The 12,457-nt window shown below is 41.1% G+C and overlaps 2 protein-coding genes across 6 annotated transcripts in view; one reads left to right on the top strand and one right to left on the bottom strand.

Moving 5' to 3' along the window:
- macrod1 (mono-ADP ribosylhydrolase 1) overlaps positions 1 to 12,457 on the top strand; it is a 111,341-nt gene that overhangs the window by 30,721 nt on the left and 68,163 nt on the right. The window lies entirely within an intron of this gene.
- flrt1b (fibronectin leucine rich transmembrane protein 1b) overlaps positions 1 to 12,457 on the bottom strand; it is a 34,189-nt gene that overhangs the window by 7,657 nt on the left and 14,075 nt on the right. For 2 of the 3 annotated variants that reach the window (XM_058649234.1, XM_058649233.1), the window contains exon 2: positions 154 to 1,235. The gene's annotated coding sequence lies outside the window, so the exon portion shown is untranslated. Of the gene's footprint in view, positions 1 to 153; positions 1,236 to 11,723; positions 12,037 to 12,457 lie in introns of those variants that run through there. The other variant, XM_058649235.1, reaches the window with a different exon arrangement.

The raw sequence follows: 12,457 nt of genomic DNA, 5'->3' as shown, positions 1-12,457 counted from the left end.
TGTATTTATCTCTCTGAAAAAAGTCTGTTTGACTTTGCGTATATTTTTTCCATAATGTAACACAGCAAAATAAGGCAGTGTGGTGTTCTTCGTTGCACTGAATGAATGAAAGAAGTTTGTGTGTTTGTGTGTGATTGTCGAGGGCTTGCTAACCTGCTCAGTCTTTGTGCCTTTTCACGTCAGCTGCAGCTTGGTTTTTTATTTTCTCCGAGTCAAGGATATGTGGAGAGTCGTATCACTGTGTCTCTACGTGCGATTGAGGATGTCGCTGTGGATCCCTGTGTGTAAGCCCAGACTCCCAGTCTCCTTTGAAATGCTCAGAAGTGTAGAGTTGTTCCTTGGGGCCGGTGAATCTTCTTCAGCTTGCGTGAATGATGATAGGGATGATGATAGCCTGTACTCCAGGGATCCACAAACAACAACACCAGCATGGCTCACAGCCGCCTCGGCACCCACATTTGTGTGTTGTGTGTCCTGCTGCCAAGCTCCCTTTCTCTCTCTCTCTCACTGGGTAGGTTTTATTTTGGTATGAGGGGTTTTAGGCCTGGCAACTCATGTCATCTTCAATGAGTGTCCAGAGGCCTAATTCTGAAACAACTCCTCCACACCCAAATGTGACAGTTTGGCAGACAGTCAGAAGATGGTCTTGGGCTCAAGGGTTCTTCTTGGAAGTCAAAAGAAATCCTGGATATTCATGCAATCAGTGGGTCATGCAAAAATAGTACAGTTGCTCTGAATTGCCAGGCCGCGGTCTTAATTAATGCACTGTCTGATCGGAGTATGTGGGATTTCCACCTTTCAGAAAACGGCAGCAAACGGACGTCAAGGAAATTTGATCTGTTATTATTGTTTGTGTTATGACAATTTTGACAAAATCAATTTCACACTTCAGTACTGGTAATGAGCATGTGTGGAGGCTGTGATGGACAGGTGGACCCGATGCTGAATACAGACTGTAAGAGCTGGGCTCCCTCTCAATTTCAGCCTTTCTCTCGTTAAATGTTTGATTGCTTCTTTTTCAGTTCACACAGATCATCTTCAGAGGCAGCAAAGCCAGGGGAGAGTGCACACTGTATGTAGTCCACACTAAGGTCGCTGTGACAGCCAGTGTGAAAAGTTCACCTGCAGTTTTGGCGAAATGGACTTTCTGAAATGCACCGTCTGTTATCCTAAAGGAAGCTGTCAGTGGTGTTTGCTTCAGCAGGAGAGCTGGGTGGATTTTACTGAGCCCCAACCTGGAAAAACAGAGAATAGACAAACACAGTTTTAGAATTTTCATTTGGGATTTGTAAAACATTGAAATATAGAGTAAATACAAAAACACAGTGTAGATTTATGGAGCTGTGTTGTAAACCAACAGGAACTTATGGAACAACAATGAATGGATTTGTGTTGTGGACCATGGAATCAGTAAAGACACAAACTGCTCAACCAAACAGTCCATTTCAAAGAAGGGTCTGAAGTTATCGCCTGAGTATTACGTTAGAAAAGGCATCCCTTTGTAGTTCAGTAGTCACAGTAATCCGTGTTTGCGTGACTGCATTTTCTAGCAGAAAATGTGTTTTCTGCTAAAATATGAAATTTAAAATTCCTCAGTTACAGGTCTACACAAATGAAGCACTATTTTGTCTTAGCAGCTTTTCTTTAAATGGCACCAAGATGTAATGTTACCCTTCAACGTTAGCACAATATGGAATACTAAAAGGCGCAGGCTTAATAATTATCCCCATCAGAATAGTTATGCCGCTTAGAATTAAGTGCCTTGTGAAAATATTCCTGAAGGTCAGTGCTGCTGCTGCATATGTGCACCACGATGCTCCCAACAGACACAAACCTCCCATTAAGGTGACTCCATGTTTTATATCTGTGTTTTTTATTCACACAAAGCTTCGGAGCTTTCATTAACCACCACGCGCTAAGTGCCTGTGTCTCGTTGCAGATTGAAACCCCCCAGTGAACACTGGCTTTAGAAATGTAAGGTTTTCATCAGGCATCCGGAGTGTACAGAGACAGATTCATCAAGGCCATTAACTGCTCTGCTGCTCACATTCGTCTGTTCACTTTATCCCAGAGTAAGTAGACTTCATTGCCAACTGGGAAATTATCATGTAGTTTTCTTAAACACAAATAGAGACAAATAAAGCTGTCCTCATTTTCATTTTCAACTTGGTCAACGGGCTGAGGTGTGTGGAGGGTATTTAAAAAAAAAAAAGGGTCACATCCTGAACACAGCGTAAAGTGTGTCTGTGTTTTAAATGGTGCCACAGACGGAGAGAACTCCGTGTTTAACTGGGTGTGCAGTTTAGTGGGGAAGTCATTTGCTTGCTTTGGGATTGACGCTGGACCTTTTATAAAAACAAGCTCCAGACTGATATCCAGTTAGTGGCATAGTGAACCGATTTATATGCGCATGCATAGTGCAGCTAACATATGCAATGAAAACGGCTTGACATGGGAGAGAATGGTAAACGGGTCAACTTTGTGATTGGCATTAGAGGAGAAATTAGATGACTGTCTACTCAAGGACAGTGACGATGTGTACAGCGCTTCATGTTTGGTGCAGTGTGAACATCTTTAAGGGGCTGCAACGATTATTAATCAATTACTAAATGAACTCCCCTACTATTCTGATTATCAATTAATCAGTTTCGGTGTTTTGTGTCGGATTTTTCAGATTCTTAAATGTGAATATTTTCTGGTTTCTTTGCTGCGTTTAACAAACAAAATCATTACATTTTTAGATTTTTGGTATGTGGACAAAAAGACATTAGAGAACATCATCATTTAGGCCTTTTCTGACATTTTAAGGACCAGACAAGTACCCGGTTAATTGAGAAAATAATCGTCAGATTCATTGATTATGAAAATAATTGTAAGTTGCAGCCTTAAACATTATAATATGCTATATTGTTCTCCATAGATTGATTTCTAATACATGAGCTTTTGAGTGGTTTAACAGTGAAATCATAATTCACATGAAGGTTTTTAATTGGTCACCATTAGCCGTGTGTTAATATTATTTGCAACCTTTGATCTAAAAAAAAAATCTTCTGTTATTTTAAACCACGTCCCCTTAATTGGCTAAAATGTCTGGTCCAAAGCTGCCTGTACACCATGCACTAATCTTTCAATACCGCAGGCAAAATGTCTGCCCGGGTAGGACAAGCTGAGAATATTGAACATCAGGAGCATTTCCTCAGCTCACTGCCATTGCCCATTAGACATCAGTATGTGAAGCTCTATCTGTACAGTGTCACGGCTGTCCTTAAAACTTTTAGTGATGGATTTTCAGAGGCAAGCCTGGCTGACGGGGGTGTGGTGGGGGGTAGGTGAAGGAGGGGAGTAAAAAAGGGAGCATTAGGGAGCATGCATCAGAGCAGGGATTTGGGAGGCAAAAGCTAGACTCTATAGTCATTTAGGAGAAGGTATTACCTGAAAATGATGTTTGTCACGGGTTTACAGAAGGTTAGAGAGTGGCGCTGGTTTTCATGGCCATCCCTGTATTTCATTTCACCATGTTACCACTTTTCAAAGGAAACTTATCTCCCATATTTATCCACCATCCAAATGTACCTATTTTGTATCCTTGATTTTTAGCATTCATACATTTCCTTTAATGGCGACCACAGTCAAATGAGTAGTAAAATACAATATATCCCAGTATTTTCTAGGGATGACACGATACCACTTTTTTTGTGTCCGATATCGAACTCGTGTATCGACCGATAACGGCATCTGATACAGTCATTTTCTAACCATTTATGAACTATGAAGCTGTTAACAACACATTTATACTGAGTCATTTCAAAGGCATCATTCTCCAACAAATAGTGTTAAAAAGAAGAAATAAACAGCCTAAACATGACTCAGCTAAAATGCTTTTGCTGATTTTTATTTACATTTTTACAGTCTGTGCATAGGGCAGAATGCGATAGGACTTTTGGATAGTATTGGATTTTAGCCGATCCGGGGATTTTGATACCGATACTGACTGATGCTGATTCCCATCCCTAGTGTTTACCTTACAACTGGTATTCACTCATAAAGCACACTGTCAATGAAGAGTAGAAGCAGTAATAAAGAGATCAGTTCTTACACTGACCCATACAGTGTTGAGGTTAGGAATATTTCTGAGTGACCCTCTGCTGTGTGTCTTTTCTGTACCGTTGTTTTTCCTGTATAGCAGAGAGCACAGAGAACATCTCATTCCTCAAGGGAAAGACATCACTCTGTTCTTGTGAGCCAGTCAATGACAACAGTGTATCCTACAGGCACGTTGTTGTCAAGATGCTTTTACTGTTCTATTTTTCTCTGTCCGTTGTACATTGTCACAACATTGCTACAGATATAAGCTCTTGTGAGACCAGGAGAGAAGACTGAATAAAGTGTGAAAACCAGCACAGATATCTACAAATGGAAACATGTACATACGTCTGCGATCAGGGCTACTGGACACTGCAGTATGAAAATCATTTTTTTGATCTGGACACTCTGCAGAGATGTGCAAAAGTGTATGCTGTGAGTGATTCGTGTTCACGGATGCAGGGAGCATAGGTGCATTTTCATTTTTTTTTTCATTACAGGAAAAAATAATTAAATCTTTTGTTGTTGTTTTTTCCAAAATTCTCCTACAGATGACCTTTTATCTACATTCTCACAAATATGAAACCCTGTCGTGGGTGATGGCAGGACATTGACAAATTTCCATTGCCATCCACCTCTTTGCTCCCTCAGCCTGTTCAGAATAATTCACAAAATGGAAAGCAAAGAAAAGTGACAGCTGTGATATTTGGCCGTGTGCTCAGTCTGTGCACTGTAGGGACCTAGGAGCTAGGAAGTAAGGGAATAGGAGCTAGGGATTAACAGTTACAGGGCTGGGGACCAAAGTCTGAGTACTTTGTAATCATGTGGCTGCCTAACCCCAGTGTTAGTGAGGTTGATGAGCATGCGTCCCTGCTGACACACACACTCTCTCCACATCCACTCTGCTGAATATTAATATGGAGGAGAGAATTCCTCCGAGCCCCATTGTCAGACGACCCTATTGTTCTCTGCTGGCCTCTGCCTCAGCGCGCGTGTACGTGTGTGTTTAGTATTAATGCGCAAGTTGCTCTTCATTGTGTGCTTATGCATATTATGCCCATGTCTTCATCGCATGTGTGTGTGTCGGCTGCAGCAGAGCAGCAGTTAAAGCGGCGGTGAGGGAGCTGAGGGGTGTGTTTTGCAGCCCGCCATGGGCCATAAAGACAACTGGCCTGAGAACACTTGGACCAGCCATCAGGGCCAAACACTGGCAATTATTTCACCTAGAGGCACTATCTGTAAAATGAACACTCTCATTAAAATCGCAAGATTGTGCGAGAGTATGCGTGTATGCGTGTGTGTGTGTGTGTATGGCATACCTACACCCACACGAGTCAATTTAGAGTCAAGGCAGCACAAACGTTTGTCTCTCAATCAAAGCATAATGTGCTCTTTATGATGTTTGACTTTGAATGTGTGCTTTTTGTACGTGTGTACATTTCTTTTTTGGACTGTATGTGGGCATATCTGTGGACCGTGTGTGTGTGTGTGCACATCCGTTTTTTTTTAACGTGGGTGTGCATACAAGCATCTGTATGGATTTATGTGTGTGTGTGTGTCTGAGTGTGACTGTTTAACTACCCCACACACGTAACCTCACCATCTCTGCCTCCCTGTTTCTCATTTACTGAGCTGGCGCCAGAGAGAAGGAGCGTGGAGAAACAAGAAAACGGTGATAGGAGGAGGAGAGAAAGAGAGATGGTAAAATAGAGGAAGGCATGGAGGGAGGAAGATAGAGGTTTATACAGGAAAAAAATGAGGCAAGGCTGGAATAAAAAGGGGAGAGAGGAAGAGAGGGTGTATGGCAGAGAAGAGGGAAAGATAGAGGAGCAGAGGAAGGAAGATGGAGGGGGGCAGAAAGAGGCGGAGGAGGAGGCAGCAGATTTATGAAGCCATTGGAATGTAATTTGGAGGCAGAAATTACTGTCAGACTGAGCAAGGTTTAAAGTCAGTGAAGCCTGAATCCAGGGCCTGCTCTGCCTCTGCGTGCGTGTTTTGTGTCTGTGTGGCAACTATCACAGACAAATGGACAGCAAATGTGATGCGGGATAATACCACAGAAGCTCTGCAGTCACACACGCTAAACACTGTGTGTGTGTGTGTGTGTAATGTGCATGCACATTTTTACTACTCTCCAGTGCATGAGTGACATGCGTACATGGCATTAGAACATAACACGGCATTCATATTTAACAGCTCATATTTCATCTATGCTTGAACACACACACACACACACATGCAGGTTTGCGCTGCTATTCTCTTTGGACACTGCATTGACTTACATTTACTTGAACGGCCTAAACAAAGTGTTATCTCTAACCTTAACCATGACAAAAATTCAAATCTTAGTCCTAGACTTAACCTGTTCCTCAGAAATCAGGTTCTGCCTCAATTAAAACCAGGTTTTGGTCTCCATGAGGACTACCGATCCTCACAAGGTCAGTGCTTGTGCCATAAAAGGTCCTGAAGAGATACACACACATACACACGGGTGCAGGCACTGAAAGCTTGTCAGGCTCTGAAGGCCATGACTCCGGGAGAATCAGTCGCGGGTGTTGGCGCGGACATAGCGAAGGATGAAGGGGTAGAGCAGGAGAGAGAAAAAAAAAGACAGAGAGCAAGAGAAAAAGAGAGAGAGCCAAGGATAGACGGGGAGAAAGGTAGAGGTGGGAAATGAAAAAGAGGGGGAGAGACTCTAAGAGGGGCTAAAAAGAAGATTGAGAGGGATGTGACTAGCTTTCCAACACAGCAACACACTGCTTCCATTTAGCATGAGAGGGAGGTGCAGGGAAGAGGAGAGGAGAGATGAGGAAAGTGACTGAGCAGGGATAATCAGCAAAGATCTGAAGGGAGGGAAAGGCTCAATACACTGTTTTTTTCAATCACTTCTCGCATCACTTTAACACTTGGCTGTAACACACACGTGAACACACACTGGGGTTTGGCTTTGCTGGTAATTTCTACTCGGATTCCTCTCACATGACTGAGGGGATTTATTTTTTTTTTTCCATCTTTCTTTTTTATAGTCAATAAATTCCAAACCAACAATCTGGCGTGTTGGTGAGTCTCGGTACTTTTCTGACCTTCCTAACCCATCTGCGGCTGTCGAATTAAAGCTCATTTGTCAGTTTGATTAAAAAAATAATTAAAAAAAGTCCTAAAACACCTGGGTACTGTAGATTTTAGCCCACATTAAACCGTGGATTTGTTGGGGGACTGTTTTCTGCGAGAGATTAAAACACATTTAGTGCACGGGTGAGAATTTACGACAGCAGGATGTGCACGTGGCACTGACTCAAAGTAAACTACAGTGTCCATGTTTATTGTAATGAAAAACATGTCAACCAGGCAGGGGCCACAAAATTAATTTCCAATTTCCAGCGAGTGAATAAATGACCCGCCCCGGATTCTGACATCTGACCATTACTTTAACCAAACAACAAACAATAGCCAATCAAATGGTCAGCAGGGGTGGCTGTAAGAGGCTGCAGCTACAATAAAAATGTGGAGGTTATGGTGATGAGTTGCTCTGTGCGTCGCCCCTAATGCCAAACTGAAAAAAACACCAACGTTTTCGGACTTATTCCTGCAGCTCGGCAATAGCTTCCTCTGCAAACGGTAGTGCAGTGTTATGAGTCCACGACATCCTGTCTCAACTAGAGCTGCTTACCGCATCATCAAGATTTGCTGCCAAAAAAAAAAAAACAACCAAAGAAAAAAAAAAACACCATGCATTAACAACACCACTTCAGTAAGTTGAGCATTAATCTGCCCCTGACTCACTCTCTCACTCAATAATGGAACAAATGTACTAAGAGAAATGCAAATGCACGGATTCAGCTTAGCAGTAATGTTGCTTTTAAAGTCACAGTGTAGTAATGTTCTTATCACTTTTATCCCACATGTGATCTATGTGATGTGACAAAAACCTTGTTTTATTGTGCTGGCAGAATGTAATCAACAGTAAAATGCTTCTTCTTTTTTTTTTTTTGCCTTTTAAAGCTACACAATTAAATCTGGGGGTGTAACAGATAACATATATTCATGATTATGTAATTAGATTACAAAAAAATATGTACTATAATAGAGTGTAATTATAATTAAGGGTAAATTATTAATTATTTTCAATTGAAAATTGTTCGATTTTGCCCTATTTGTTCTATGTTATTTTCCAGTTTGAAGAATGAATGTTAGATACAATTCAAATATTTAAGTCTTCTCATCATTGCAATAGAGTTTAATTCATATTTTGATTGTATCTTGTAGTGATAATGCTCCATCTTGTGTTGAATCTATGACACAGTAAACACCGACCCCAAGCAAATCGCTGACATAAAAATAGCACTTAAATATTTTACCCAAATTGTTAAGCCCTAATTGTGATAATCAATTACATTCTTATTAAAGGCTTTTCCACATCAACAGTGAATCAAAATGCGAATAACTTAGAGGTGAATTTTGACTCACCATAACTATTCACATAAACGTGTGACATGATGAATTATAAGGACCTCAAAAGCGTAACTGGAAGACGCACATGGAATCAATATTTAACGAATGTGAGCTGGTATTTATTTTACATAACAGAAAGAAAAAGAAAAACTTAATATGCAAAAATAATTACTTAAAAATAATTAGCATGAAGGCCAGGGGCTGAATTTGTGTGAGGAATCTATTGTTTTCCTTCAGATTTTCTCTTGAATTTGCACAGAGGTCAGCTCTGGTTTTCTTTTATTTTGTATCATGTTTCAGTATTATTTTAGTAATCTAAAATGAATCCAAAGCTATTGATACAAATTCCATTTCTGTAATTCAGCCCACAATAACTACAGAATGTTTTGCTGTTGCAAACAGGGAGTAGAGGAAAAACTCTTAGCCTTTAATCAGCATCAGAAATGCTTTATTGATGCCCGGGGGAAATGGCTTTCATTACAGCAACTCCAGTCAGGAGCAGAAAATAACAGAGATTCACGGTCATGTGTCACTTCAGTGGGCAGCTATTTTAAAGCTGCGTTCTGATATATGAATGTCTTTTGATGGTACAGGTGCACATGAGCCCACATGGTGAAAGCTAGTGTGTCATCCCATCTAACATCACCTATTGGCCAATCACTGTAAGTGCAAACCCAAGATAGCTGACAGCTGGCGAGAATATCTTGACAAACACAATTTGGTAATTTGTTAACGACCAACACAATTGTTTAAATCTTCATGAAGAAAATAGTAATTATTAAATGTGTCCACTAAATTGGACATTGTGCGTTGCCGTTAGATTGTCACTTGCAGTATTTTTATTTTTTTTAAAGTTCTGCAATTATGCGAGTAGCTCCATATGTTGTAGAGTCGGAGTGCAGTGTGTGATGGGAGTTCAGTGAGAATGATTCTAGTGACAGTGATGATGAATGGCTGCCAGGAAAAGAAGGATTAACAAAACCGTACCAGCAGAGATGATGGAGCTAAAAATGCTGAGGAAGCTGAGGATGTGCCACCTGACAGAGCTCAAGGACAGAGAGCAGAGATGACTGGAAGGACAAATGGCGCTTTTCCACTAGCGTGACACGACACGACACGACTCGCCTCGGCACGGCACGGTTATTTTGCTTTCCCATTAGCGATTGTACCTGGTACCTGGTTCTTTTTTTAGTTCCTGCTCTGGCGAGGTTACAAATGAGCTGAGTAGGTACTGCGCGTGACGTCGTCAGACTGCCGTCCTCTGATTGGTCTTCACAGGAAGAGGCATGAGCACGACGTGCGACACAAAGATCAAGCCGGACTGTAGATCAGTTGAAAAGACTTAAAAATCCTGAAAACGTGCTTTAATCTCCAACATTTAGCAAGGAAATGTCTAAAATCTCAATATTTTACAGAGGAGTCTGGTTTATTTAGCAACAGCGCTGCCGAAAGCCTGCGATCAACCTCAGTTCAGTGACTGTGTCAGACGGAGTCTGTGCTCTGGTCATGGAGGAAGTACTGAACAAGTCTTTTTTATTAACTGATTCTAATGATTCAGTGCATCGAAAATAACCACTTTACAAGTCACTATAAAATTAACTAAGTCGCGTATAAAATTAACTCATATGACCGGCTGGGATGACTCCGCCTCCGTTTGAGTCGTGTTGAGTTGAGTCGAGGCGGTACTATATAGTGGAAAAGCGCCAAACGACAACCAGTCTGAAGGAGACTTGTGTCCCTTTTTTAAGGGTTAGGGAAACCCATCAAAAAGGAAATGTGGTATTAAAAAAAACAAGGAATATATATATTATATATATTGCCTGAACAATTTTGAATATCTAATTTTTATTATTTTTGACAGGAATTGTGATTACGATCTGATTTGCAATATCAGAGGGAATGGTAATTTTTCTCATTTTCATTCAAACATATTTAAAATGATTACTATGTGATATTTGTGCAGATCTGTGAAGAACAAATATGTTCTCTTCAGTCCAATCTAAAATGATATTTTGACACCCTTTTTTTCGCTTCATCTTGCGATTTGAAAATTGCACTACGCTGTATTGCAATTTCGAATAAAATTCGGATTCGTTTTTCAGCCCTAACCCACAACTATCCAAGTTAAAAGATGTATTCGTCTGGACCTGATCACAAATGCCATGCCAGTGAATATAAATAAATATACAGTTCAACAGGGAGAGACAGAGAGGAGCTGAGTGAGGGAAGGAGAATGAGTCATTTTTGAATCTGTTAATATGTGAGTGCACAAGTTCACAAAAATACATAATATTTCACGGTTTTCTCACAAGATATAATTATGTCCAATGTTTGTTTTTTAAATGCATGTTTCCTTGGTCAAAAACTCATCAGCACATATTCAGCCAGAGTGGACATGAGAAATACCCACTGACTGAGGTTTTCATAATTCCTACATGAAAGAGTTAACACATCAGTAACGGTGTACGCAGATCTGTGCCTGCGTGGTTTGTGCTCCTCCAGCCTCGATCAGCAGCTGCTTCTCTAAAATGGATGCCTCTCACACACAAATGCACACACATGCAAAAGTTCCTCAGATCATTTTTTGTGCACAGAAGTAAACACGGGCCACGTCTCATCTTTGTCGTCTGAGCGCTCGCACACTTCGTAGGACATGTGACCTGTGAACTTGCAGTGACTTCCTCTCTCTCTTTCTTACTGACAAACGCACACACACACACATACACACACACACACGCACAAACGCACTAGTTCTCTGTTCTTTCTGCCAGTGATAATGATAGCAACACCATTATGCACTGTGACAACACTACCTCCCACACACACTGCTACAGTCTCTGCTTCTGTCTCTCTCAGCTCGCTCAGAAGAGTGTTGAGGTCAATTATCTCTGAATTTACTTATAGAGTCAGCTGTCACTGTCCAACACAGGCATCTTTATTTTATTTTATTTTATTTACCTACTTTTTAAAATACCTAAGCAAAGAGGCATTTATCTTTAAATAAACCGTTAACCTTTAAAAAGAAATACCCCAGAAGGCCATTCAGAAAATTGTAAAAATGTATTTAAAATGAATTATTTGGTTGAAATGATTGTGGGATTAGAAGTAAAAAGGCGGGGACAGCAGACCACAGTTCTCCTGTTTGTGGAGTTTGTGGAGTGCATGCACTCAATTCAGGTCACATTCACCTTCGGGTGATTTTTGTTTTTACTTCCAGTCTTTGTTCAAGCAGGTTTTCAGCGGTGCTTTGAGTCAGAGTTGAATCAAAGTCAGATGTGTCCACTCCACTCCGCAGTCGTGTTGTCTGTCCACAGCAGCTCTTTAAGCTTCTGCAACTCTCGTTTCTGTGTCGACTTTGAAACGGCGTCCTCAAACACAGCAGTCGTCTCCCTCATGCGACCAATGTGTGTCTTTGATGAGACTGTGAACGAAGACGATGCAACTGTATATCAAAGCTCCTAATTGACTCTTTGTGCAAATGTTCTATTGCTGTCAGGGTTAATGTGATTGTATCTCCATCATCAGACGGGCCTACGCTTCACATATGGGCTCAGTTTGTCAGAGTTCACTGCGATTGGTGGAAAACTTGGCAAAGCAAGAAAATCATAGCTAAGCTTTTTTTTTTTTTGCATTAAACCCTTTTCTGCTGCTTTGTCTACAGTATGTGTGTTCAGTGGGAGTGTTCTTACGTCCCTTTCCTTTCTTTCCCTCTATGTCCTCCGAGCACTAAAGCCGAGACTCCAGCGGTGATAAGATGAGAGCAAGCTACCAAGAGACTCACAGTACAAATGGGAAATTTCTACAGATGGGTCCTGAAACCTATTGTCAGGCGAAAAGGGGAAAAAAAAATGTGGTGAAAGAGACAGGATAAAGACGAAAGATGGAAGGAGGGAAGTATAGATGGAGGCGGACAGGGAGACAA

The sequence above is a fragment of the Solea solea genome, chromosome 14, assembly GCF_958295425.1.
Source record: "Solea solea chromosome 14, fSolSol10.1, whole genome shotgun sequence".
Classification (NCBI taxonomy): domain Eukaryota; kingdom Metazoa; phylum Chordata; class Actinopteri; order Pleuronectiformes; family Soleidae; genus Solea; species Solea solea.
The sequence above is the reverse complement of the archived record's forward strand: the minus strand, read 5'-3'. Positions and strand labels throughout refer to the sequence as shown.